General features: G+C 50.8%; 1 long non-coding RNA gene across 14 annotated transcripts; it reads left to right on the plus strand.

Moving 5' to 3' along the window:
* Positions 1 to 72: 72 nt before the first annotated feature.
* On the plus strand, positions 73 to 16,389 carry LOC126913670 (uncharacterized). 14 transcript variants are annotated; one of them, XR_007709331.1, is made up of 7 exons: positions 76 to 1,536; positions 12,602 to 12,817; positions 13,076 to 13,308; positions 14,521 to 14,608; positions 14,739 to 15,035; positions 15,315 to 15,771; positions 16,233 to 16,389. It is a non-coding gene; the product is annotated as an uncharacterized LOC126913670 (long non-coding RNA). The 14 variants fall into 14 exon arrangements; XR_007709340.1 differs by having other exon boundaries at positions 79 to 1,536; positions 14,521 to 15,035; positions 15,315 to 15,381; positions 15,680 to 15,771; XR_007709330.1 differs by having other exon boundaries at positions 74 to 1,536; positions 14,739 to 15,771.
* The last annotated feature ends 6,759 nt before the right edge of the window (positions 16,390 to 23,148 follow it).

Below are 23,148 nucleotides of genomic sequence, written 5' to 3' on the forward strand. Positions count from 1 at the left end.
GGCAAAGAATGCAGGAAATTTCTAGTACGTTAGCATTACTCTGTTAACAGAACCAACGTACATGCCGCTTGCTGTTCCTAGTTTTTTGGTTTGGTTTTCCTTTCAGCAGTCTCCCCAAAGGCTTTTCTGGACACGTTTTGTATCTTTTTTGTTCTTCCAGGATTCATTCGTCAGGAAAGACAACCATGAAATCTGAGGGCTGTGGACAACCATCTACCAGATGGTTGCTGCAGTTGCCTTTGGTCACGTCATTCGTGCTTTTAGCTCGCCCTTTCCTTTATCTTGAGTTGAATTTTTCTTGCAGCGCTATGTTTGCAGTGGTAACATTGCTGCCGAGGTGTTTTTTGACTAAAAATGATCTTAACTGTAGTAGTGAATTCACAGAGTGTGGCTTTGTGTAATGATCACAACTTTTTTTTTCCTTTGTCACAGATAGGAGAAAAGCTCTTTCCAGAGAGATGGAGAAGGAATTAATTATACCTCTGCCTCATCCTGTGAGACCAGAAGACAATGACTGACTAACCGTAAGCTGCGATTCTCAGGAGTCGCATGGCTAAGAGTCTCGGGTTCCTTCTCTGCCTGCCCCCCAGGGCCTTAGGCATGAGAAATCTTAGGCTTAATGTTTTTTGCCTATGAAATACTGTCGCGTTAAGGGGCATAGCTGAGCTAACTGTTACGGTTCTGGTCGGATTCAGGGTACTGAACTATCACGGTCACGGATTCACCTAAATAACATAGCACACCCTCGCTCTAGTTGCGTTCAATGAGAACTGTCACGGCTAGGAACAATGCACTGAACAGCAATTTATTACAGCAACAAGGACACAGGTTCTTTGGATCGCCGGCGGTAAATTCACTGTCCGCGAAAGCAAGCGAGCACGCATGCTCAGCGCCCAGTGGTCGCACCTTGGAGGCACGGAGCTTTTGGGATGGAGGTGTGTTTTGATCTTATGATGATACTAGAATGAGCAAAAGTTCCCTAGAGTACAGTGTTTTGTTAAAAACACGACAGGTCGTTGGCTCAGGGTAGCAAACGTGCAGCTTATCGGTCTCAGTGTGCACAAGAGCATCGGGTCCCCATCTGGTCGCAGAGCCTATCCGTGGTGTTTCCACTCCGCCTTACGCTCCGTCCTGTTCCTTAGAGTCAGCACACCGCGTTCCCCTAGTGCGATAGCATGTGAAGTTGGAGGTCTAGGGAACGCTTAGGTAGCGCAGCTGCCCTCCACCCTGAAAGCTTCTTCAGTGGTGTACGCTTTCTTTAAAAGGTGAATATGAGTTTAATTGGCCTAGTTACCTCAGGCAATTACTCCGCAACTACCCAAAGCAGCGATAGTGAGAAGCCCACTTCCAGCATCTGCTCCCCACGCAGGGACGGACGGGTGGACAGACGGACGCCGCTCTTTGCCTTACCTGCCAGGGGAAGGGGAGAACGACCGGGCAGGGAGCCCCACCGCAGCCCCCCTCCCGGGAGTCCTGCACAGCAGTTTAATAAAGTTTGCTTTCCGGCCCGTGCCCCCTTTGGTGGTTGCCGCCGCGGTAAGTGGCTGTCGCCGTCTGCGTGTGGGTGCAGGTTCCGTAGCGGGGTGGGTGTGGAGGGGGCAGGGGCCCGGAGGGGGGGTGGCCCCGTGTCCGTCGGCCGGGGTGCGGGACCAGCCCTGCCGGGTGGGGGGGCAGCTGCCTATTGCGGGACCGGGAGGGCAGCTCGGTGCTGTCTTTGCTCCCCGGGCTGGGGGGGACTGCTCTGTGTGGTGGGGGCTGCTTGCAGAAGCGCAAGTGGGGGTGGGCTGGGGGTTCCCGGCAGGACCCCCAGGGCAGGGGATGGCGTTGCGGAGGCCGGGTCCCGCGGGATCGGCGGCTGGGTCAGGGAAAGGCCAGGCAGGGATGGCACGGGGTGGCAGGCGCGGGTCTGCGGGTGCTGGGCTGCAGGTCGGGAAGCCCGGGGCTGGCTCCGCGGTGTCCGCAGTGTCAAGCCGCCAGGAGCACCTTCTCCCACAGCAAGCCGGGAGTTGTGGTCAGTTGGGCTCTGAGCTTCCCGTTGCCCACGTTGGGTTCGTTGTTATTATCTCCCTGCCTTTTTTATCCTGGTAAAAAATGTACTGTTTCAGCTTGCCGTCGCTCAGCTTCCCAGCCGTGAGCGGCACGTTGCCCAAGGCAGATCCTGAGGCCTCCCTGAGGCGGCGTGGGGTGCAAATTTCTGCTGTTTTCGTTTGTGCTTCTGGGAAAATGGTGTGGGAAGCTGTGCCTGCTCGCCTCGGGACGCCCCCTGCCGGCGAAAGGCGGGTACTGTAGGCGGCGCGGGGCGGCGCAAGCGCGGTGGCGCCCCCGGGCGCCCTCTGCCGCCCCCTGTCGGCGCAAATCGGGTACTGCAGGCGGCATGGCGCATGCGCAGTGGCGCGCCCGGACGCCGTCTGCCGGCGAAAAGCGGGTACTGCAGGCGGCTCTGCTCCGCGCATGCGCGGTGGCGCCCCCGGGCGCTCCCTGCGTCCCCCTGCCGGGAAAAATCTGGTACTGCAGGCGGCGCTGGTCCGCGCATGCGCGGTGGAGTCATGGGCGCCCTCTGCCGGCCCCTGCCGGAGAAAAGTGGGTACTGCAGGAGAGGCTGGGCGCCGCATGCGCGGTGGCGCCCCCGGGCGCTTCCTGCCGGCGAAAAGGGGGTACTGCAGGCGGCGCGGGGCGGCGCAAGCGCGGTGGAGCCCCCGGGCGCCCTCTGCCGCCCCCTGCCGGCGAGAATCGGGTACTGCAGGCGGCTCTGCTCCGCGCATGCGCGGTGGAGCCCCCGGGCGCCCTCTGCCGCCCCCAGCTGGCGCAAATGAGGTACTGCAGGCGGCGCTGCTCCGCGCATGTGCGGTGGAGCCCCCGGGCGCCCTCTGCCTCTCCCCTGCCGGCGAAAAGCGGGTACTGCAGGCGGCGCGGGGCGGCGCTTGCGCGGTGGCGCGCCCGGGCGCCGTCTGGCGCCGTCTGCCGGCGAGAATCGGGTACTGCAGGCGGCGCTGGTCCGCGCATGCGCGGTGGAGCCCCCGGGCGCCCTCTGCCGGCCCCTGCCGGAGAAAAGCGGGTACTGCAGGCGGCGCTGGATCGCGCATGCGCAGTTTTTTTTCCTGCGAGTGATGCTACTACATTGATTTTGTTTTTGGGGTGTAATCTGTTATGCTGCTAGATTTTTCTTCCTGTGTAGAAGAAGGGTTGAGCTAATTCCAGTTAGCTTCAGTAACTTGCTTTCTCATATTGTCATTTCAATATTCAAAGCTGAAGCAAAAGCATTGGTATTGTTGCTGCTAGAGAGACACCAGTTCTCCTGTCTGCACTCTGCATGCTGTTCAGATAAGCTAGAAAAAAATAAAGGAAAAGAAAAACAGCTGCTGCTCCTCCTGCTCTCTTTCTACTTTCTCGTGCTTTGCCCCTCCCCTTTCCCAGGTGATTGGGTTTGGGTTCCAGGCAGAGCTTAATGGTAAGTGAGTCACAGGCATCCCCTCAGAGAGCTCATTCTGCCTGGGCTGCACTTTGGGGTAAGTGCTTTGGTTTTCCTTCAGTCAGTTGCAGGGGTCTTTAGGTGGTTAAGAGTCTACAGACTGATGCGTTTCCAAGCAGAGATCAGTACGTCCTTCTTTTTGAGGTAACAACTAGTAGGATCTGTTAGAGGCAGTTCTGCGGAGGGCTGACATAGGGCCCGAGACTGATTAAAGAGGCAGGATCCATGAAGTAGTGGGGAAGGGAAGAAGGTAGGCACTCCGGGTTTAGGAATTGATCTGGTAACTCTGTGCAGAGACCAAGGTAAGAAATATTAAGTATTGCCTTGGGGGTCGGGTGAGACTCCGTGTGATGTGTGACTGAGACATACTTTTGTACGAAGCGAGTGTGGAGCGTCCTGATCCGCGGTTCCGTAGCTCCGCGAGGGGCATGGCCGGAGACAGCCGAAGCGTGAGATAAGAGAGAGAAAGGAAGCGTCTCGGGAAATTTGGTGTACGGTAGCCCTTGCACGGGGAAGTGCTTGGCAGTACACCAGGGAAATTTGGTGTACGGTAGCCCTTCCACAGTGAAGTGCTTGGCAGTACACCCCCCATTTTCCAGAATCAGAATGTTAGTGTGTGGTACCCTGCAGGAGGGAAATTTCTGTAGCAGCACACTGACAAGGGCTAGGAAAAATGGGAAATATGAGTTCCAGGGGACAGGGAGATATCCCTGGGGGAGTGCCTGCCGACAGGTCTTCCTGAAGAATGATAAGAAATTGGAAAAATAATATCAAAATCAGAGGAGATGATAAAAGAAAGGAAAAAAAAAAAAAGGTTAAATATTGTGTATCAGTCAGCATAAATATTGTGTATCAGTCAGGACAAAAGAACTAATTAAGGAAACAGCAGTATTTTGGCCAAAATACGGGTCTGATGAAAATTCAGGCTTTAAATTTATATGTAAACAATAAGATTCCTTTTTCGGAGAAGGAGCCAAGTTATGCTCCCTATAATCCTAATATTGCACCGGTGGCAGCAGCAGTCGCTCCAGGAAGGGAGACAGGGACTGTAATTAACACTATCCCTAGAGAAGGAGCGTACTCTAGGCTCTGGCAAGAATTAGAACAAGGTAGAAGAGATGCTGAGAATTTTGCCTTCCCTGATACTAACAGTACTAACGCTAACTGTGTATCCTCTTAGGTGAACTCCCCCCTCTCCTTACCGGCAGAGAGGTTAGGAGTCTTAAGGAGGAGATGAAGTCCTTAGTTGAGGACCCCAACAGGCTAGCTGAACTCTTAGATCAGTTCCTAGGACCTAACTTACGCTCTTGAGGGGGAATTATGTCTATAAGTATGTTGTTTACAGGGAAAGAAATGGGAATGATCGGGAGGAGAGCTGCTATACAAAAATGGGAGAGAGCTCATCCTCCAGGACCAGGGGTAATACCGGCAGGGTAGAAATACCCACTTGCTGATCCTGGCTGGAATAATAATAATGCACAACACAGAAATCATATGAGAGATTTGGGGTCAGAATGAGAAAGTACTCGTGGATGAATCCCAAGGACCTGGTATCCCAAGGTCTCTTGAAAGTTCATTTTGTGATTAAAGCCTGGCAAGATACACAGAAAAAGCTCCAGAAGGTGGGGGGATGTAGTGAACAGTCACTGTGGGGGGCCCTCCTGTGGGAGGCCCTGGAGGTGTATATTGGGAGGGGAGATGAGAAGGAAAAGCAGAGCGCGAAACTAATGGTATTGACGGTGTAGCGGTAGTGAGGCGGAGGGTTAGAGAAAGAGGAAGAAAATTTTCAGGGGGAGTCAGGGCCAGGATGGAAAGGAGAGGAAGAGAGATGAAGGAATGGCAGGCAAGGAAAGCTCAGGGACAGGCTTTGAAGCGTGGCCAGGCTGGCCACTTCAAATAGCAATATCCGGAGTGGAAGGAGGAGGAGAGAAGGAAAATGGGAAAGTACAGGCTGGAGAAAGATAGAAGTGTTAAAAAGGGTTAGTGAAGGTGTTAAAGGTGTGGTATGTAGCGTTTGACAGAGCTGTTTGAAGTTGAACGAGTAGGGAAAGAGGATGAAGGCATTATCTAAGTAACAGTCTAGAAGTTTTGGTATATTTGCTGTGGTGTTTGGTCAGTTTCCCAAGTACTGGGGAGGGGGGGGGGGGAGGGGCAGCCTGCTCCGGCCCCCCCCCCGAACCTTGCTATGTGAACCCAATACACTGGGGCAGCTAGATCATTACTGGCTTGTAAAGTATCAGGGATTAAATTAACTAATGAAACCCTAAAAGTGATGGGGGTAGAAGGGGCTGGGATAACAGTGCCACTTTTGGGGGATACCAGGCTGAGAGTAGGGGATAAAATGATCGCTGGGCAATTACTGTATGTACCAAAGGCAGGGACTAACTTGTTGGGAAGGGATTTGATGATGACATTGGGCATTCAAATGGCAAATTGTTAGACTGGAATAACAGTGTTATTAATGGAGTGCTCTCAGGCCCTGAGAGCAAAGATCTATTCACCTCTGACTGGAAAGACCCGGAAATGGGGGCGGAAGCAACAATACAGGCGGACAGTTTTACCTCAGGGGTTTACAGGGCCACCAATTTATTTGGGCAAGTTCTAGAACAGATTTTGGAGCGATTACAACCTCCCGAGGAGGTACTACTGTTACAAATATGCAGATGATCTTTTATTGTCAGGACAGGAGAAAACAGTTGTGAAGGAAGCTACTGACAAGCTATTCGACTTTCTGGGAAAGCAGGGCTTGGGAGTATTGAAAAATAAATGACAATATGTAGAAGGAGAAGTCAGGTATTTAAGGCATCTAATGTCTGAGGGAAAATGAAGAATAAATCCAGAGAGGATTCAGGGAATTGTTGAAAACTAAGAAAGAATTTAAAAGTTTTAAGAGAGAGATTTTTTTTTTTTAAGGAATCAGGAGCCACGAAGTCTGAGGGAAAATGGATGCTCCCTGCTGGGAGAGAAATGCTGAATAAAGCACCAATGAGGCAAATATTAACTGTCGTACATCAAGAGAGTCATTGGCAGGTGCAAGCAATGTGTGAGGTTGTGCTAAGAAAGTATGTCTGTGTAGGAATATACACTTTAGCAAAGCAAATATGCAGAGGATGTACCATATGTCAAAAGGTAAATAAAAAGGTCATCCGTAACCCACCTAGAGGGGGACGGGCGCCAGGGATTCGACCTTTCCAAAGCATACAGGTAGACGTTACCGAATTACCTGAAGCAGGGAGACTTAAGTACTTGTTTGTCCTAGTTGACCACGTGACTGGATGGGTGTAAGCTTTCCCCTCGGTATCTGCCACTGCGAACACGGTGGCTAAGGTATCACCGGAGCAAATAGTCCCTAGATGTGGGATAGTTGAAAACATTGATTCAGATCAAGGAAGTCACTTCACTTCACAAGTACTGCAAGGGTTAATGCAGGCCTTAGAGATTGAATGGAATTTTCACACCCCCTGGCACCCCTCCTCTTCTGGGAAGGTAGAGAGAATGAACCAGACATTAAAGAAGCAATTAACTAAATTAGTGTTAGAAACCCAACTTCCTTGGGTAGAATGATTACCTTTAGCACTCCTCCAGGTTCAAACAGCACCGAGAAAGGATCTAGGAATTTCACCGCATGAGATGCTGTTCAGATTCCCCTATCTGGGCAGAAGGGATGAGATACCGCAATTCGAAAGAAGAGAGAGTTTTCTTAAGAACTGTATTCTGGGGTTGTCCTCTTCTTTGTCATCTCTCAGAACCCGTGGGTTGTTGGCTCAAACCCCACCTTTGGAATTCCCCATTCTCCACCATCAGCCAGGAAATTGGGTCCTGATTCGGACCTGGAAAGAATCAAAACTCCGGCCTGAATGGGAAGGACTATTCCAAGTACTACTAACCACTGAAACAGCCGTAAGAACTGCAGAAAAAGGCTGGACTCACTATACTCGAGTGAAGATGTCCGTTGACCGTAGTACCTGGGAAGCTCTTCCTACAGAAGACTTGTTGGAAGTTGAAATCGAAGAGAAAAATCTCGTAGCGGACTCTGAGCAGGATTAAAGCTTACAATTGTGAACTAACCTTTTATTTTCACAGGTAACTAATGAGCGTGACTCGTGATTGAGAGAAAGGACTGGCCTATGGCGAATCGAAGTGCTCCCAAGGGGTTTTTGTTCTAGTAGTAGTGTACATATATCTTACTCTTTGTATTGGTAATTATTTGGAAACCTAAGGGTTAAAAATAATGACCGGGAAAAGTCAACTATTAATTTTGTTTCTAGTGATTGTGGGCCTCAGAGAAGGCCTTGGTCAATTGGCAACTTGGAAAAGGCATGACCAGATAATAGTAAGACGGGATACCCCGTCAGAATAGGGGGTGAATGTGACAGAGGGTTACGTACCACAGTCTGTCATGTTTGATGCTTGTGAGGTGTTAGCTTGTGGAGATTTAAATGCCCAATGGCAATTGAGCAGAGAGAACAAATAACTGGGAGAGACCCAACAGCCAGATTGAGAACAGCTGTATGGAAACGATCCTCTATTGCCATCAGAGAAAGGGAGAAACTCAAGGAGAAAACAGGAGAGAAGACAGGAGGCCCTCTTTGAAATGTGGCAGTTCAAACATTTGAGATTGAAACAGGGTATGGGGATGTGAATGCCCGGATAGAATGGGTCAAATATACTGTCCAGAGTCTCAACCATAGCAATTGCTATGCTTGTGCCTCGGGACGACCGACTGCCCAGACAGTGCCCTTCCCATTGGGGTGGACCAGGGATGTCCAGGGGATGCGATGTATGATTGCATTGTACCAAGAGAAGACTGCCTGGGGAAATGAGGCCTGTAAGTCTCTCTCTTTGCTGTTCCCTTCCTTGCGTGATAGCAGTATCAGGGTTCCCCCTGCATTCTCTACAGCTATAGGTAACCATACAGCTTGCCTATCACGGCAAGGCAGGAATCAAATTGCTTCAGGGTTTGAGTCGCTGTTCTGGTGGGTAACAATCAATAAGAGTATTTATTATAATCAGCAGATATTCATAAATTATACAAGGGATGCGATAAGAGAAATCGCTGAACAACTAGATGCCACCAGCAGAATGGCTTGGGAAAACAGAATAGCATTAGATATGATGATCGTGGAGAAAGGAGGTGTGTGCGTGTGATACTGAGCAACCGTTGTTGCACTTTTATACCCAACAATACTGCCCCGGATGGCACAGTAACTAGAGCGTTGCAAGGGCTTACTGCCCTTGCCAGTGAATTGGCAGAATAATTAGGAACAGGCACTTCCATCACAGGGTGTTTGGAATCTTGGTTTGGTAAATGGAAAGGGATCATAGTGTCCATATTTGCATCCTTGATCGTAGTAGCAGGAGTTTTGACGGCCATTGGTTGTTGCATTATCCCCTGCGTAAAAGGACTAGTACAGTGGTTAATTGAAACTGCACTGTTGAAACGAATGACCATGGAGCCACCACCTTACTCAGATAAGGTGATGATATTAGAGGAGATGGAAAGCAAAGAAGGTGAAGAAGAGGAAGATATCTACCAAATTACACCTTAGAGAAAAGTTCTGCAAAAATCAACAATTGATAAAGAAGAAAAGGGGGGAATTGTGGGAATAAAAATGTTGTTTTTGCAGAGTTACATCGTTTAGAGGGAAGGAATGTGGCGTTGAGATAGGCTTGCAGTGATAAGAGAGCTTAACAGACAACCTTGTAAAATGCAGACAACCGGACTCCTTAGAGCAAGTAGGTGAAAATCACGGTGTCAAGTCAGGTAAGTGGAGAAACATTACCACTTCAAACAGTGAAAAAGTCAAAAGAAATATGAAATTTAACAGGCCGGCAACTGAAGGCCATGTATTGTCTGTGAAGCGTCAGATAGGTTGTGAACCTGGAATACCCAGTCAATGGGGAAACAGGGGAGGGTCCCGGTCATCGAGAAAGAAAATATATAAACCGTACTATGTGACTAGCAGGTGCGCTCCTGCTTGTGGGACGCGTGCCATTGCGATCGCGAATAAATTACTGCTTCACTGAGCTCCTCGCCTGAGCCTAAGTTACTGGCTACGGAGTGTTTCTCACACTCCCCGCACATAATCCTGGCTACAATATACCGTGTTATTGAAGGTGTCTTTTAAACGACATTGATAGAAACTCAGGGGCGATAGTACTGACCCTGGGTGTGGAACTATCCATACAGGGAATAATCCATACTGTACCAAATATGGTAGCCGCAGGAATGCTAATATAGGTAGCGCACACCAGATGCACCATGAGAATCCTGTAACTGGATGGCCTGTCCCAAATGGCGAGAGGTGGTACTGGCTACGTGGCAATAACGCCAGGAAGGTGTTGCCCCTGGGATGGAAGGGAGCTTGCACCCTGGAGGCAATAATTCCAAATGTAACTGTTATTGAAGACCCACAAAGCCAAAGCCCCCTTGAGACCACACGCAGGATTAAGCGGACTCCAGATAATTCTCTAGTAAAATTCTATAGTATTTCACAGCTTTGCAACGTGGTTTTTACCTTGGTTAGGGGTGGGTGAATTAGAAAAAGCTATTGTAAATATCTCTGCTATGACTGAAGAACTAGAAAATAAGTTTGATAAGTTTGCAAAAATAGTACTGTAGAATCGAATAGTATTAGATTCATTAATAACCTCATAAGGAGGAGCGTGCACTGTAATTAATGCTTGTTGCTGTATATACGTAGATCAAATGGGACGAATTTGACTGATATTTGGGGGGAAAAAAAGTATGTCGAGGGGGGTGGGGGGGAAAGATCCTACATAGAGTAGCTCAAGATGACCGTTCCTGGGCATTTAGAAACATTTGGGAGAAACTAACTTCGTGGTTACCTGAACAGAATTGGCTGAAACAACTATTTGTTGGTATTGTAAAAATAATGGCATTGTACACCTACCATCCCTCGTGACATCTGAAGAAGACTATTGCGCCTTAATGTTGGAAAAACTCAGGAGTGTGGTATGTGAAGAGGTGCAAAAACAACAGTAGGAGTAAGGAAAGAAGAGGGGGGAATTGTGAGAAACTGAGTTGTGTTTTTGCAGCGGAGAACTAATTTTCTGTATTCCAAGGTAGTTGTGTAGTCATAATAAGGAGAAATGCTACGTGGGTAAGCGGAGAGTGGAAGGCCTCACTGTTCCAAAACAAGGCAGAAGCTTGAGGAAAAACAGGTTGAGCAGTGTGGGAACAACAAAACAAAGATCACAGGTTCTTGAAACATAAGAAAGGGGGGAAAAAAAGAAAGTAAGAAGGGAGAAATTAAAGGGTTGAAGAAGAAGTAAAATTGTACATATATGGTGTAGAGGAGCGTCGAGTAGCTTGTGACCCTGTAGTGCTCGGCCAATGAGGAAACAGGGGAGGTGACCAGGTGTCGGGAATAGGGCACAAACGTTGATGCTTTGCTTACTGTAACGCGCTCCCAATTGGCAGGACGCCCGCCACTGTAACTGCGAATAAAACAGCCTCACAGAAGATCGCGTGTGAAGCAAATGATTTGAGATGTTTCTCGCAGATACCCCTGGTGAGAGAGGACCGAGAACACCCGGGCCTTCTTTTTTTAAAAAAAAAAAAAAAAAAAGGCAACACAGGGGCAACCGCAGGGTCGCCGTCCCACAGGGAAGCGGCGCAGTGATTGGCTGGACCCTGAGGGCGGAAGTGGCGTCCGGACGTGCCTTCCCTGAGGGCGGAAACGCTCCGTGATTGGCTCGGAGGAACCCAGGGCGGAAGTGCCGTGCAGGGCTTGCCGGCACTATGGGCGGAGGCTGTCGGGCCGGGCCGGACCGGGCTCGGGCCGGCGAGGCGCGGTGCAGCAACGAGGTTGGTGGTCGGGGAGGGGCGGGGCCGGGCCGGGAGGGGGCGGGGTGGCGGGCGGTCGGGGCGCCACGCGGTCGGCAGCTTCTGCGGAAACGGCCCTTGTGCGGGGCGGGGGCGGCGCCGGACCGGACCGGACCGGGCGTGCGGCGGGGCCTGCACTGCGCGGGGCTTCGGGGGGCTGGGGGAGAGGGGGGCGGAGCGGCGGGAGGCGGTGCGGGGGGGGGGGGCGGCGGTTGTGTGCGCTTGGCCGACTCCCCTCTGGGTTGGATGGACTGCTCCGTCCCGAGGCATGCTGGGAGCTGTAGTTCTGTGTTGCCGGGCGGCCACATGGGCTCCGGGGTGCGCAGCTGGTCTTTCCCCGAGCCGGGGCTGGGCCGTGCGCACCGGGAGGCGCAGGTTGCCGCTGGATGCAAGTTTAAGCTTGGAAATAAAGGGGGAGTGAGGGAAGAAAAAAAGCAAGGCCTTACAGAGCCTCAGCTCCACCTAGGAGCAAATAACGGTCTGTCTGCTTCTGGAAGAACTTCCCACCGCTGAGGACGGATGGGGCGGACCCCAAAAGCTAGATGGGGTTGTGTGAGAGCTGGTGATAGTGCCAGCAGGACTCCACAGCCGACAGGAGACATCGTTGGCCTTGATGTCCGTCACAACGGAAAATGCTCGTTTAATCCAATCTGGGGAAGTCTGTCAAACTCTCAGACAGAAACAATAGCAGTGAGACTCTTATGCAGTCATGGTGAAAGTTTAGCATAGCGAAGAAACAGTGTGTATTAGGTAAGGTGACAAATGGAGTCACACCTCCCAGAAGTCCCAGTTTGAGGTCATTAAGCTTTTTTTCTTGTTGGGGGAAGGCGGAGAGAGCCGAATATTATCCAGGAAGGTGACCAAATCCGTGCCTAAAAAGCTCAGCTGCTAAAGGTTTTATAAATGATCTTTGCACTGCAAGTTTCAGTTTTCATGAAGCCAAATTGAGATAAATCCAAAATTTTCTACGGATTTAAAAGAACGCTTACTAAAATATTCTTGTCATTCACAATAATAATGGAGTGAGTGAACTTGTTCCACACAGTGACCTTACTTTATTATTTTGTTTGTTGTATTCCAGCAAACTGTGTACGATCCCGGGAGCATAGGCACAGTCTTGTGTAGCATTGTCATTCTGCCCCACCGCTCTGATATCTAACAAAGTAATACATTCTGGATGTTGTCTACAAATTCTTTCCTTCCTTATGTAAGAGGTCGATGCGCGTGTCGCCTAGTTTGTCACAGAGCGTCACTGAAGTACTGTTTTATTTGTATTTGTGAAGACAGCAGAATCAAAGACAGCAGGTCGGTGACTCCCACCGAGATGGTCATTAAGATAAAACAGTGAAGTTTCTGGCATATATTAAAAAGCCTGGAGGAATTAGCATAGCTTGCAGGAAAGCGTGCTGGAAAGAGATGATATTTGAGAGCAAGCGTTAAAATGTCGTCTTTTCACCAAGAATGATGAGAACTGATGCGTCTGTCCTGCGTTTGGATAGGTAAGTGAGTTAAGAGGAGCTGAGCGTAGAGTCTGCAGGGGAATTGGGAAATGAATGAGATAATTTAACCTCTTTTCCGTGCGAGCGTGTTTTTGTTTTGTTTTTTAAATCCCATACTTTTGTTATTATCCAGAATTTTTAATATAACTCTGTATTTTAACTGGTCCGGGTTTATGGATAGCAGCTAACTATAGAAAGAAATAAGATCCTGAAGCATCCCTGGTGCCGCTAACTCTACCTCTTTATCTGTTCCCTAAGAAGACGCCCTGGATTTAAAGACGGTGTGTATTAAATGAAGTATGAGAAGAAACAGCTTCTTCGGACACTTGCGCTCCTCTTCTTCAGCTCGTGGAGAAGGCTGACAGCCTGTCTCACTGTCGTCAGTGCTATCCCACCAGCTCCTTTAGGAGCCCAGCACCGCGTTTGGCCTGTTGAGGGGAGCGGGAAGATCGCATTTCTGTGCTGCAACGCCACCATCCACGAGAAGTCAGGTAGGATCTGAAGACCTTTGACATTGCTAAAGAATCAAACCTCAGCTGTCAGCTTTAGCCCTTTGTATTCCAGATGTTTGCTTTGCTGGATGATGGTTTCGTTTTTGATTTTGTAATACATTCTTTGTAGAGGCTTTTTAAGCAGACAAGTAGGTAGCCTCCTTCCCTCGGTGGATTTGTGCGAGTTTTAGCTGAGCTTTGCACATCTGAGCGATTGCCCAGTGGCTGTTCTGGTCTTGACGCATCCCTAAAACCTTTGTCCGCCTCGCCCCTCCTCTTTGTGTATTAAGATGCACGTTTGCGCAAAAATTATGTACACCGTGCATAAGCCCCCCAGTGGTTATGGGGCATTTTCAGCACTTCACAGTAAACAGCTCCGTGTTTACTTAATCACTTAGGCATAGTCCTGGCTTTCAGTGTAGGCATAGCTAATGATTGTTACTCAAGTGGTTATAAAGTTCCCAACGTTTGTTTGTTTATATATATGTATGTGTATATATATATAGAGAGATACATACCCATATGTATATGTATGTATATGCATAAATGAAACTGAGTCTGTGGAGTAAAAGACTTTTCTGCTTGCAGTATATACTCACGTATCAGCAGACTCATACGCAAGCTGATCCAAACTGGGTGCCAAGCTGTGCCTTTTTTGTCTCCTGGAATATGCAATCTGTGCACCTCAGGTGTACCTTGTCTATTAACTATCTCTTACATTGTGCCACCCCATTAATATCAGTGGATGTACCCAGCACCACCTTGGGGCTACATAGAACGTGGAAATTTCTAGTATGTTAATGTTACTCTGTTAACAAAACTGACGTACTAGCCGCTTGCTGTTTCTATTTTTTTGTTTTTCTTTTCGGTAGTCTCCTCAAAAGTTGTTGTGGACACGTTGTGTATCTTTTCTGTTCTTCCAGGATTCATTCTTCAGGAAAGACGACCATGAAATCCGAGGGCTGTGGACAACCATCTACCAGATGGTTGTTGCAGTTGCCTTTGGTCACGTCATTCGTCCTTTTAGCTCGCCCTTTCCTCTATCTTGAGTTGAATTTTTGTGCAGCGCTATGTTTGCAGTGGTAGCCGAGTTTGCAGTTTGCGGCCGAGGTGTTTTTGATTAAAAACGATCTTAACTGTAATAGTGAATTCACAGAGTGTGGCTTTGTATGATGACTCCCACGATCATAACATTTTTCTCCTTTGTCACAGACAGGAAAAAAGCTCTTTCCAGAGAGATGGAGAAGGAATTAATTAGACCTCTGCCTCATCCTGCAAGACCAGAAGACATGGAGTAACTGTAAGCTGCGATTCTCAGGAGACATACTGAGAGTCTCGGGTTCCTTTTCTGCCCGCCCCCCAAGGCCTTGGGCACGTTGGGTTCACCCTGGGAAGGGCACGTTGCTCAGGGCAGTTATTTCCTCCCCTAGACGACGTGGGGTGCATTTTTCTGCTGCACTTGTGGTTTTCCACCTGTGGTTTTTCACTTGTGGTTTTCCACGTGGTTCGCACTGCTTCCATTATTGAGAAAACGGTTTGGGAAGCTGTGTCTGCCACTTCTCAGGATTTTCTGCCACCACCTGCTGGCAAAAAAAATCAGTAACGCAGGTGGAGCCATGTAGGACTTCTCAGAGGTAAGCCTTCAACGTACGGGGACCCCTAAACTCGTGAGCCGAGCACGCAAGACAAATGTCCGTGGCACAAAGATCAAGGACGACTTCTCAGAGGTAAGCAGCTTTCCCTTTGTTTTCCCGTCCTCTCAGGAGCCCTCCTTATGATGCTTGTACACACTTCAGGCTCACAACACTCATTTTCTCCTCTACTTAGTATTCCTAGTCCCTGGCTAACCCGTCCTCCCTCCCCCCACTTTCCAAAGACCTACGTGCTCTGCTCAGGTCCCTCCTGAGGTCTTACAGATCTTTTAAATCTGCTCAGCGTTCTTTCCGGCTTGTTCTGTGCCATTATTTTTTCCCTGCTCCTTTTGAGAATGTCTGTACCCTTTTCAGATCTCGATTGGGTTGGCTTTTTTGAATCCATCTGCATAGCCTTTTGTTTTTTAGATAGTCTACTAAGGTATGTTACTTCTCCGGTGAGTTATTTTACTACATTGAATTGTATTTTTGTGGTTTGTAATCTGTTACAGTCCTAGATTATTTCTACCTATGTAAAGAAAAGTTTCAGCTAATTACAGTCAAAACCAGTTTTAGTTACCTACTTGGTCATATTGTCGTTTCAATAATCAGGACTGAAGCAAAAGCACAGGAATTGTTGCCTCTAGTAACACTCCACACACTGTTGAGCTAAGCCAAATAAAAAACGCAGCTGCTGCTCTCTTTATCCCTTCCTGTGCTTTGCCCCTCCTCTTTCCCAGGTGATTGGAGCAGGGTGCCGGGTGGGGCCTAATGGTATATGAGCCGCAGGTGTCCTGTCAGAGAGCTCATTCTGCCTGAGCTGCTCTTTGGGGTAAGTGCTTTGTTTTTCCTTCAGTCAGTTGCAGTTTTTTTTTTTTTTTTAGGTGGGTCAGAGTCTAGGGGTTGATGCGTTTCCAAGTTGAAAGAGATAAGTACATCTATTGAAAGTAACATCTAGTAGGATCATTTAAAGTAAACTAATCTATATAGTAGTAGATGCCTTTATTGCATGCAGCTCTTCTTCAGGTGAGTAATTCTTATAGTATAAGTAATTCTTTTCCCATGTTTTGGTCATGACGTTTGTAGCGTGCCTTTTTATGTGTGTGTTTGGCCTGGAGCTGTCCTGCCTGGCAATTAGTGATGGTAGCTAACGTGGTGGTTCATCAGTGCAATAATACATCGTCCTGACTCTTTTGGGAAAGACATCTGGTCTGTCTCTGGGCGAATACTCAAGCTCTGGGCGAGTACTCAAGGGCAGCTGGCACAGAGTCTTTTTTCTTTTTTTCCCAGCAGTAGGTAAACCTTAGGAGGAATCGGTCAAAGGAAACAGCAACTGTCAAGTTCTTGTTCGGCAACTCGGTGACTGGTTTGATCTACTTCTCAGATGTAGAGGCAAATGGACTGCTCTTTTGAAATGATAAAATAAAAAACATGAATTTTGTCAAATGTGGCAGTGCCTGTTTGCAGTCTGTTGCTTTTGCCAGTGGTAGATAACACTTATAAGGAATCGATCGAAGGAAAGAGCGCCTTCTGGAACTGTGAAGCTCTGCGTTGGCAACTCGGTGACTGGCTTGACCTACTGTCCATCATCAGAGGGAAGCGGACTGCTGTTTTGAAAATAAGAAATAAAAAAAATAATTAAAAATTAAAAAAAATTAGGGTGCTGCTCTGTGGCACCTGGAGGACTGCCACTCTGTGTGGCAGTTAAAAGAATGTGATTTGGAGATGGAGAGCAGCAGAGGTAAAGCAGCTGGGAAGATAGGTATGGGTATTGCAGTAGGTAGGCTGTGGTTATGAGGTGCCTCAGGGTGTGCTTTTCGTCTTGTTTCTGCCCTTCCGTCGTGCAGCCTTGGAGAGGTGAATTCCCCATGTTGTGGAGTGGTGCAAAAAGGTGAGAGGGCTGTCAGCCAGATAGTTTCCTTCACCAAAGCTAAGGCAGGTCTTTCAAGAGAAACAGCCTGGTTGTCTGTGCTGTACTCTGCATGCTGTTGACCTAAACCACACCAAAAACAGGGCTGCTGTTCCTCTTGCTCTCTTTACCTCTTGTCATGCACGGCCCCTCCCATTTCCCATGTGATTGGGGTGGGGTGCTGGGTGGGGTGCAATGGTATATGAGTTGCAGGCATCCCATCAGAGAGCTCATTCTGCCTGGACTGCACTTTGGGGCAAGCGCTTTGGTTTTCCTTCAGTCAGTTGCAGGGGTCTTTAGGTGGGTCAGAGTCTATGGACTGATGGGTTTCCAAGTAGAGACTGGTATGTACATCTTTGTGAGGTAACAACTAGTAGAATCTGTTAGAGTAAACCAATCTAGTAATAGGTGCCTGCATTGCATGCAGCTCTTCTTCAGGTGAGTAATTGTTACAGCATGTTTACGGATAGGATGGCAATGTTACTTTGTGTGTTTGCTTTGTGGTTCTGGGTCCCTTATGATTTTTGCAGAATTAAGGCAAATATTATCAAAGTTATAGCGTTGGTGGCAAAGTGATGGAGCAGGGTTTAGGAGATAAGTATCATCGAAGCTCCCTGTATAAGCTCCCTGTATAAGCATGTATCTGAAAACAGCAGCAGTAGGCGTGTAAGGTGTAGTCTTTTTCAGGGTTAGGGACAGTTTGTTCTATTTTTGGAGCTTTTGCCTGTGGTTTGGCTGGCTGTAGAGTCTTTAGACCTTGCAGCCTTCTAGATTTTAAGTGCTTGGAATTCATGTAATAGAGGTATGTTTAGGAGGTGTTGCCAGCTAACTTGTTTTTAAGAAATGGTGGGGTACGGTTCCTCGACCGCATAAGCACGGTAGTATTACGGAGAGACTGAGCAGGGTCACCTTTTTCATCTGTAAAGGGTAAGTCTGTGATTGCTGCTGCCCAGGCACATTTTTGTGCCCATCACTACAGTTATTTTACTACATCAAATAGAGTAAAATTCCAGTTTCTCTTTTAGAGGTGCTATAGGTAGCTTCAGAGAACGGGTAGAAGCATCTGCCATGTGGGGTAGGTAAGCAGCTGAGGTAAAGGAGCGGATGAAAGTAACTGTCCTAAGGGTGCTGTGGCTTTTGCTGCTGTGGTTGCTTTCTCTTCTGTTTATCAGGTGCCACAGGCAAGGTGGGCTGTGATAGTGTTTAGAATAGGAGCAAAGCAGGTCACTTGAGTGCTGTTTGGTTCCTGAGGCAGGTGTTGTAGAGGAAAAAGGTTGTCTGGCGTGGCAGTTCCTGATGGTGGTCTTCCTCAGTAGGTGAAGAGGTGCCTGAAGCCCCATGCCGTGGAGCCTGAGTACGCCTCGCTGAGGATGAAGCCTGCTTTCCAGCAGTTCCCAAAGCTGTGTTGAGGCTGAAATGCTGTGTCTGTGTTTGGGTTGCACCTTGGTGAGTGTAGGGATGGGTTTTAAGTCGGTGCAGCAGAGGGCCAGGCTCCAGTGTCCTATAATGTGTTTTGACCCATCAGCATAGCCTTTTGGTTTTCAGATAGCCTACTCAAGTATGTGATTTTTCCTGTGAGTGATGTTATTACATGGAATTGATTTTTTTTTTTTTGGCATTTAATCTGTTATGCTCCTAGATTTTTCTTTCTATGTAAAGAAAGGTTTGAGCTAATTCCAGCTGAAAAAATTTCAGTTGCTTGCTTGGTGATATTGTCCTTTCAATATTCAAAGCTGCAGCAAAAGCATGGGGATTGTTGCTTCTAGAAACACCCCAGTTCTCTTGTCTGCAGCCTGCATGCTGTTGAGCTAAAACAGATTTAGAAAAAAAAAAGTAAACAAAAACAACAAACAAACCACCACAGCTGCTGCTGCTCCTGCTCTCTTTCTACTTTCTTGTGCTTTGCCCCTCCCCTTTCCCAGGTGATTGGGTTTGGGTGCTGGGCAGGGCCAAATGGTATATGAGCCCCAGGTATGCAATTAGAGAGTTCATTCTGCCTGGGCTGCTCTTTGGGGTAAGTGCTTTGGTTTTCCTTCAGTCAGTTGCAGGGTTCTTTGGGCAGGTTGGAGTCTATGGATTTCTAGATTTTAAGTGCTTGGAAATCACTTACTAGAGGGATATTTAGCAGAGGTTGCTGGCTCACTTTGTTTTTGGGATGGTGGGATACACTTGTGTTTTTGGGTTATATTTGAATCTCTAGATGTATCAAGCCACTTGTGTAACTCTCCAGAGGACTAAAAAGAGCTTGATTACACACTACAAGAGGCTTGACCACGTAGGCGCAGTATTACCAAGAGACTGAGGAGGGTCGTGTCAGAGTTACCTCTTTCATCTGTAAAGGGTAAGTCTGTGATTACCCCTGCCGGGGCTGCTGTGTGTGCATGGCTTTTTGGCATTTGTGGAGCTCAGTTGTTTTTTTTGTGTGTATGTTCTTCCTTTTTTTTTTTGAGGGCCAAATAGTGTGTGTGCTGAGCGTGGTTGGCAGGAGGAGATGGGGAGTTGTCTGGCAGGGGAGCTGTTCAGGACTGGTAGGTTTGCTTTTGGCGCGGCGCCGCCCGGGCAGCTTTTGGCGCGGCGCCGCCCGGGCAGCTTTTGGCGCGGCGCCGCCCGGGCAGCTTTTGGCGCGGCGCCGCCCGGGCAGCTTTTGGCGCGGCGCCGCCCGGGCAGCTTTTGGCGCGGCGCCGCCCGGGCAGCTTTTGGCGCGGCGCCGCCCGGGCAGCTTTTGGCGCGGCGCCGCCCGGGCAGCTTTTGGCGCGGCGCCGCCCGGGCAGCTTTTGGCGCGGCGCCGCCCGGGCAGCTTTTGGCGCGGCGCCGCCCGGGCAGCTTTTGGCGCGGCGCCGCCCGGGCAGCTTTTGGCGCGGCGCCGCCCGGGCAGCTTTTGGCGCGGCGCCGCCCGGGCAGCTTTTGGCGCGGCGCCGCCCGGGCAGCTTTTGGCGCGGCGCCGCCCGGGCAGCTTTTGGCGCGGCGCCGCCCGGGCAGCTTTTGGCGCGGCGCCGCCCGGGCAGCTTTTGGCGCGGCGCCGCCCGGGCAGCTTTTGGCGCGGCGCCGCCCGGGCAGCTTTTGGCGCGGCGCCGCCCGGGCAGCTTTTGGCGCGGCGCCGCCCGGGCAGCTTTTGGCGCGGCGCCGCCCGGGCAGCTTTTGGCGCGGCGCCGCCCGGGCAGCTTTTGGCGCGGCGCCGCCCGGGCAGCTTTTGGCGCGGCGCCGCCCGGGCAGCTTTTGGCGCGGCGCCGCCCGGGCAGCTTTTGGCGCGGCGCCGCCCGGGCAGCTTTTGGCGCGGCGCCGCCCGGGCAGCTTTTGGCGCGGCGCCGCCCGGGCAGCTTTTGGCGCGGCGCCGCCCGGGCAGCTTTTGGCGCGGCGCCGCCCGGGCAGCTTTTGGCGCGGCGCCGCCCGGGCAGCTTTTGGCGCGGCGCCGCCCGGGCAGCTTTTGGCGCGGCGCCGCCCGGGCAGCTTTTGGCGCGGCGCCGCCCGGGCAGCTTTTGGCGCGGCGCCGCCCGGGCAGCTTTTGGCGCGGCGCCGCCCGGGCAGCTTTTGGCGCGGCGCCGCCCGGGCAGCTTTTGGCGCGGCGCCGCCCGGGCAGCTTTTGGCGCGGCGCCGCCCGGGCAGCTTTTGGCGCGGCGCCGCCCGGGCAGCTTTTGGCGCGGCGCCGCCCGGGCAGCTTTTGGCGCGGCGCCGCCCGGGCAGCTTTTGGCGCGGCGCCGCCCGGGCAGCTTTTGGCGCGGCGCCGCCCGGGCAGCTTTTGGCGCGGCGCCGCCCGGGCAGCTTTTGGCGCGGCGCCGCCCGGGCAGCTTTTGGCGCGGCGCCGCCCGGGCAGCTTTTGGCGCGGCGCCGCCCGGGCAGCTTTTGGCGCGGCGCCGCCCGGGCAGCTTTTGGCGCGGCGCCGCCCGGGCAGCTTTTGGCGCGGCGCCGCCCGGGCAGCTTTTGGCGCGGCGCCGCCCGGGCAGCTTTTGGCGCGGCGCCGCCCGGGCAGCTTTTGGCGCGGCGCCGCCCGGGCAGCTTTTGGCGCGGCGCCGCCCGGGCAGCTTTTGGCGCGGCGCCGCCCGGGCAGCTTTTGGCGCGGCGCCGCCCGGGCAGCTTTTGGCGCGGCGCCGCCCGGGCAGCTTTTGGCGCGGCGCCGCCCGGGCAGCTTTATCTCAGATCGAGCTAACGAGCAGCTGAGGTAAAGGACCTGGAAGAGGGAGGTATTGCAGCAGGTACGCTGTGCCTCTGAGGTGCCTCAGGGTGTGCTTTTTCTCTTGTCTCTGAAGGTGCCTAGTGCAGTGCTTGGACAGGGAAATCCCCGTGTCACGGAGCAGTGAGGGAAGGTGAGTGTGTTGTCAGCCTAGTCGTTCCTTAACCGAAGTGAAGGGATGTAGTGGGTTTATGTGGCAAGGTTTTGGTAGCCGGGGGCTCTAGGGGGGTGGCTTCTGTGAGAAGAATCTAGAAGCTGCCCCATGTTAGGTAAGGGTCCTGCTGCCGAGCGGAGCCAATAAGTGATGTTGTTTGCGCCTCTGTGAGAGCATATTTAATTAAGAAAGGAGGAAAAAAAAAAAAAAAAAAACCACGCTGTGCCACACAGCAGCTGGGAGAGCGAGAGGAGTGAGGAACAGCCTTGCAGGTGCCAAGGTCAGTGAAGAAGGAGGGAGAGAGGTGCTCCAGGTGCCGGAGCAGAAGCCCCCTGCAGCCTATGGTGAGGACCATGGTGAAGCAGGCTGTCCCCCTGCAGCCCATGGAGTACCACGGTGGAGCAGGGTTCCACGCTGCAGCCGGTGGAGGAGACCACGGTGGAGCAGGTGGACCTGCACTGATGGAGACTGCGGCCTGTGGAAGACCCCTGCCGGAGCAGATTCCAGGCCAGACCTGTAGACCGTGGAGAGGAGACCACGCAGGAGCAGGTGAGCTGGCAGGAGCTGCTGCCCATGGGGGACCCAGGTTGGAGCAGTTTGCTCCTGAGGGATGGACCCCAGGTATGGACCTACATCTGGAGCAGTTCTTGAAGAGCTGCTGCCTGTGGGAAGCCCATGCCAGATCAGTTCACCAAGGACTGCATCCTGCGGGAGGAACCCCACAGCACAGGGGATGAGGGCGTCCGAGAAGGAGTGGCGGTGAAGAAGCGCTATAGACTGACTGTAAACACCGATCACCTGCACTGCTGGGGGGGAGAAGGTGGAGGAGGGTGGTTGAGGGGGGAAGGTGCTTTTGGTTGCTTTCCTTTGTTTCTCGCTTCTCTAGGTTGTGTAGTAATAAGCAATACATTTTACTATCTTCCTGTGCTGAGTGTGTTTTGCCCATCACAATACTTATTGTGTGATCTCCTCATCCTTATCTCAACCCTTGAGCCCTTTTCATCATATTTTTCTCGCTGTCCTTCTTTGAGGAGAGGGAGTGAGAGAGTGGTTTTGGTGGAGCTCAGTCGCCCACCCCTGTAAAACCACCACAGGGGAAGATGTTCAGGTGTTTCCTTCTCAGGGTCTGAGGTGAGGCTGTTTGGGACAGAGGAGCAGTGTGGCAGGTGGTCGCTTGTGAACACAGTGATCATTTTGTCCTTTAGTAATCCCAGGTGGCATGGGTGATGCTGGCTGTTCCTTTCGAGCTTGGATCTAACTTCCAGGTACAGAGGCAAGTGGACTGCTGTTTTGAAACGATAACATTAAATATGGGGTCACGTATGTTGTTGAAGAATGGGTGCTAATGCTCGCAGCTGAATGTTTATCTTCTGACTGTTTTCCTTTGTTCAGGCTGAAACACAGTGTGCAGTACAGGACGTCACAACCCAAGCTATCTTTGGAGTGACTCTGGTGAGTGAACAGAGGTAGCTGTTATTTTTGGCTGTGGCTGTGACTGCAGTTATTTTACTACATCAAATAAAGTAAAATTCCAGTTTCCCTTTTAGAGGTGCTATAGGTGGCTTAGGAGAACAGGTAGAAGCATCTGCCATGTGGGGTAGGTAAGCAGCTGAGGTAAAGGAGCAGATGAGAGTAACTGTCCTAAGGGTGCTGTGGCTTTTGCTGCTGTGGTTGCTTTCTCTTCTGTTTATCAGGTGCCACAGGCAAGGTGGGCTGTGATAGTCTTCAGAACAGGAGCAAAGCATGTCACTCGAATGCTGTTTGGTTCCTGAGACAGGTGTTGTAGAGGAGAAAAGCTTTCAATATTCAAAGCTGAAGCAAAAATAAATAAACCACAGCTGCTGCTTCTCCTCTTTCTACTTTCTTGTGCTTTGCCCCTCCCCTTTTTCAGGTGATTGGCTTTGGGTTCCAGGCAGGGCCTAGTGGTAACTGAGTCACAGGCATCCCATCAGAGAGCTCATTGTGCCTGAGCTGCGCT

This window comes from Cygnus atratus, unplaced genomic scaffold (genome assembly GCF_013377495.2).
Source record: "Cygnus atratus isolate AKBS03 ecotype Queensland, Australia unplaced genomic scaffold, CAtr_DNAZoo_HiC_assembly HiC_scaffold_139, whole genome shotgun sequence".
Taxonomy (NCBI): domain Eukaryota; kingdom Metazoa; phylum Chordata; class Aves; order Anseriformes; family Anatidae; genus Cygnus; species Cygnus atratus.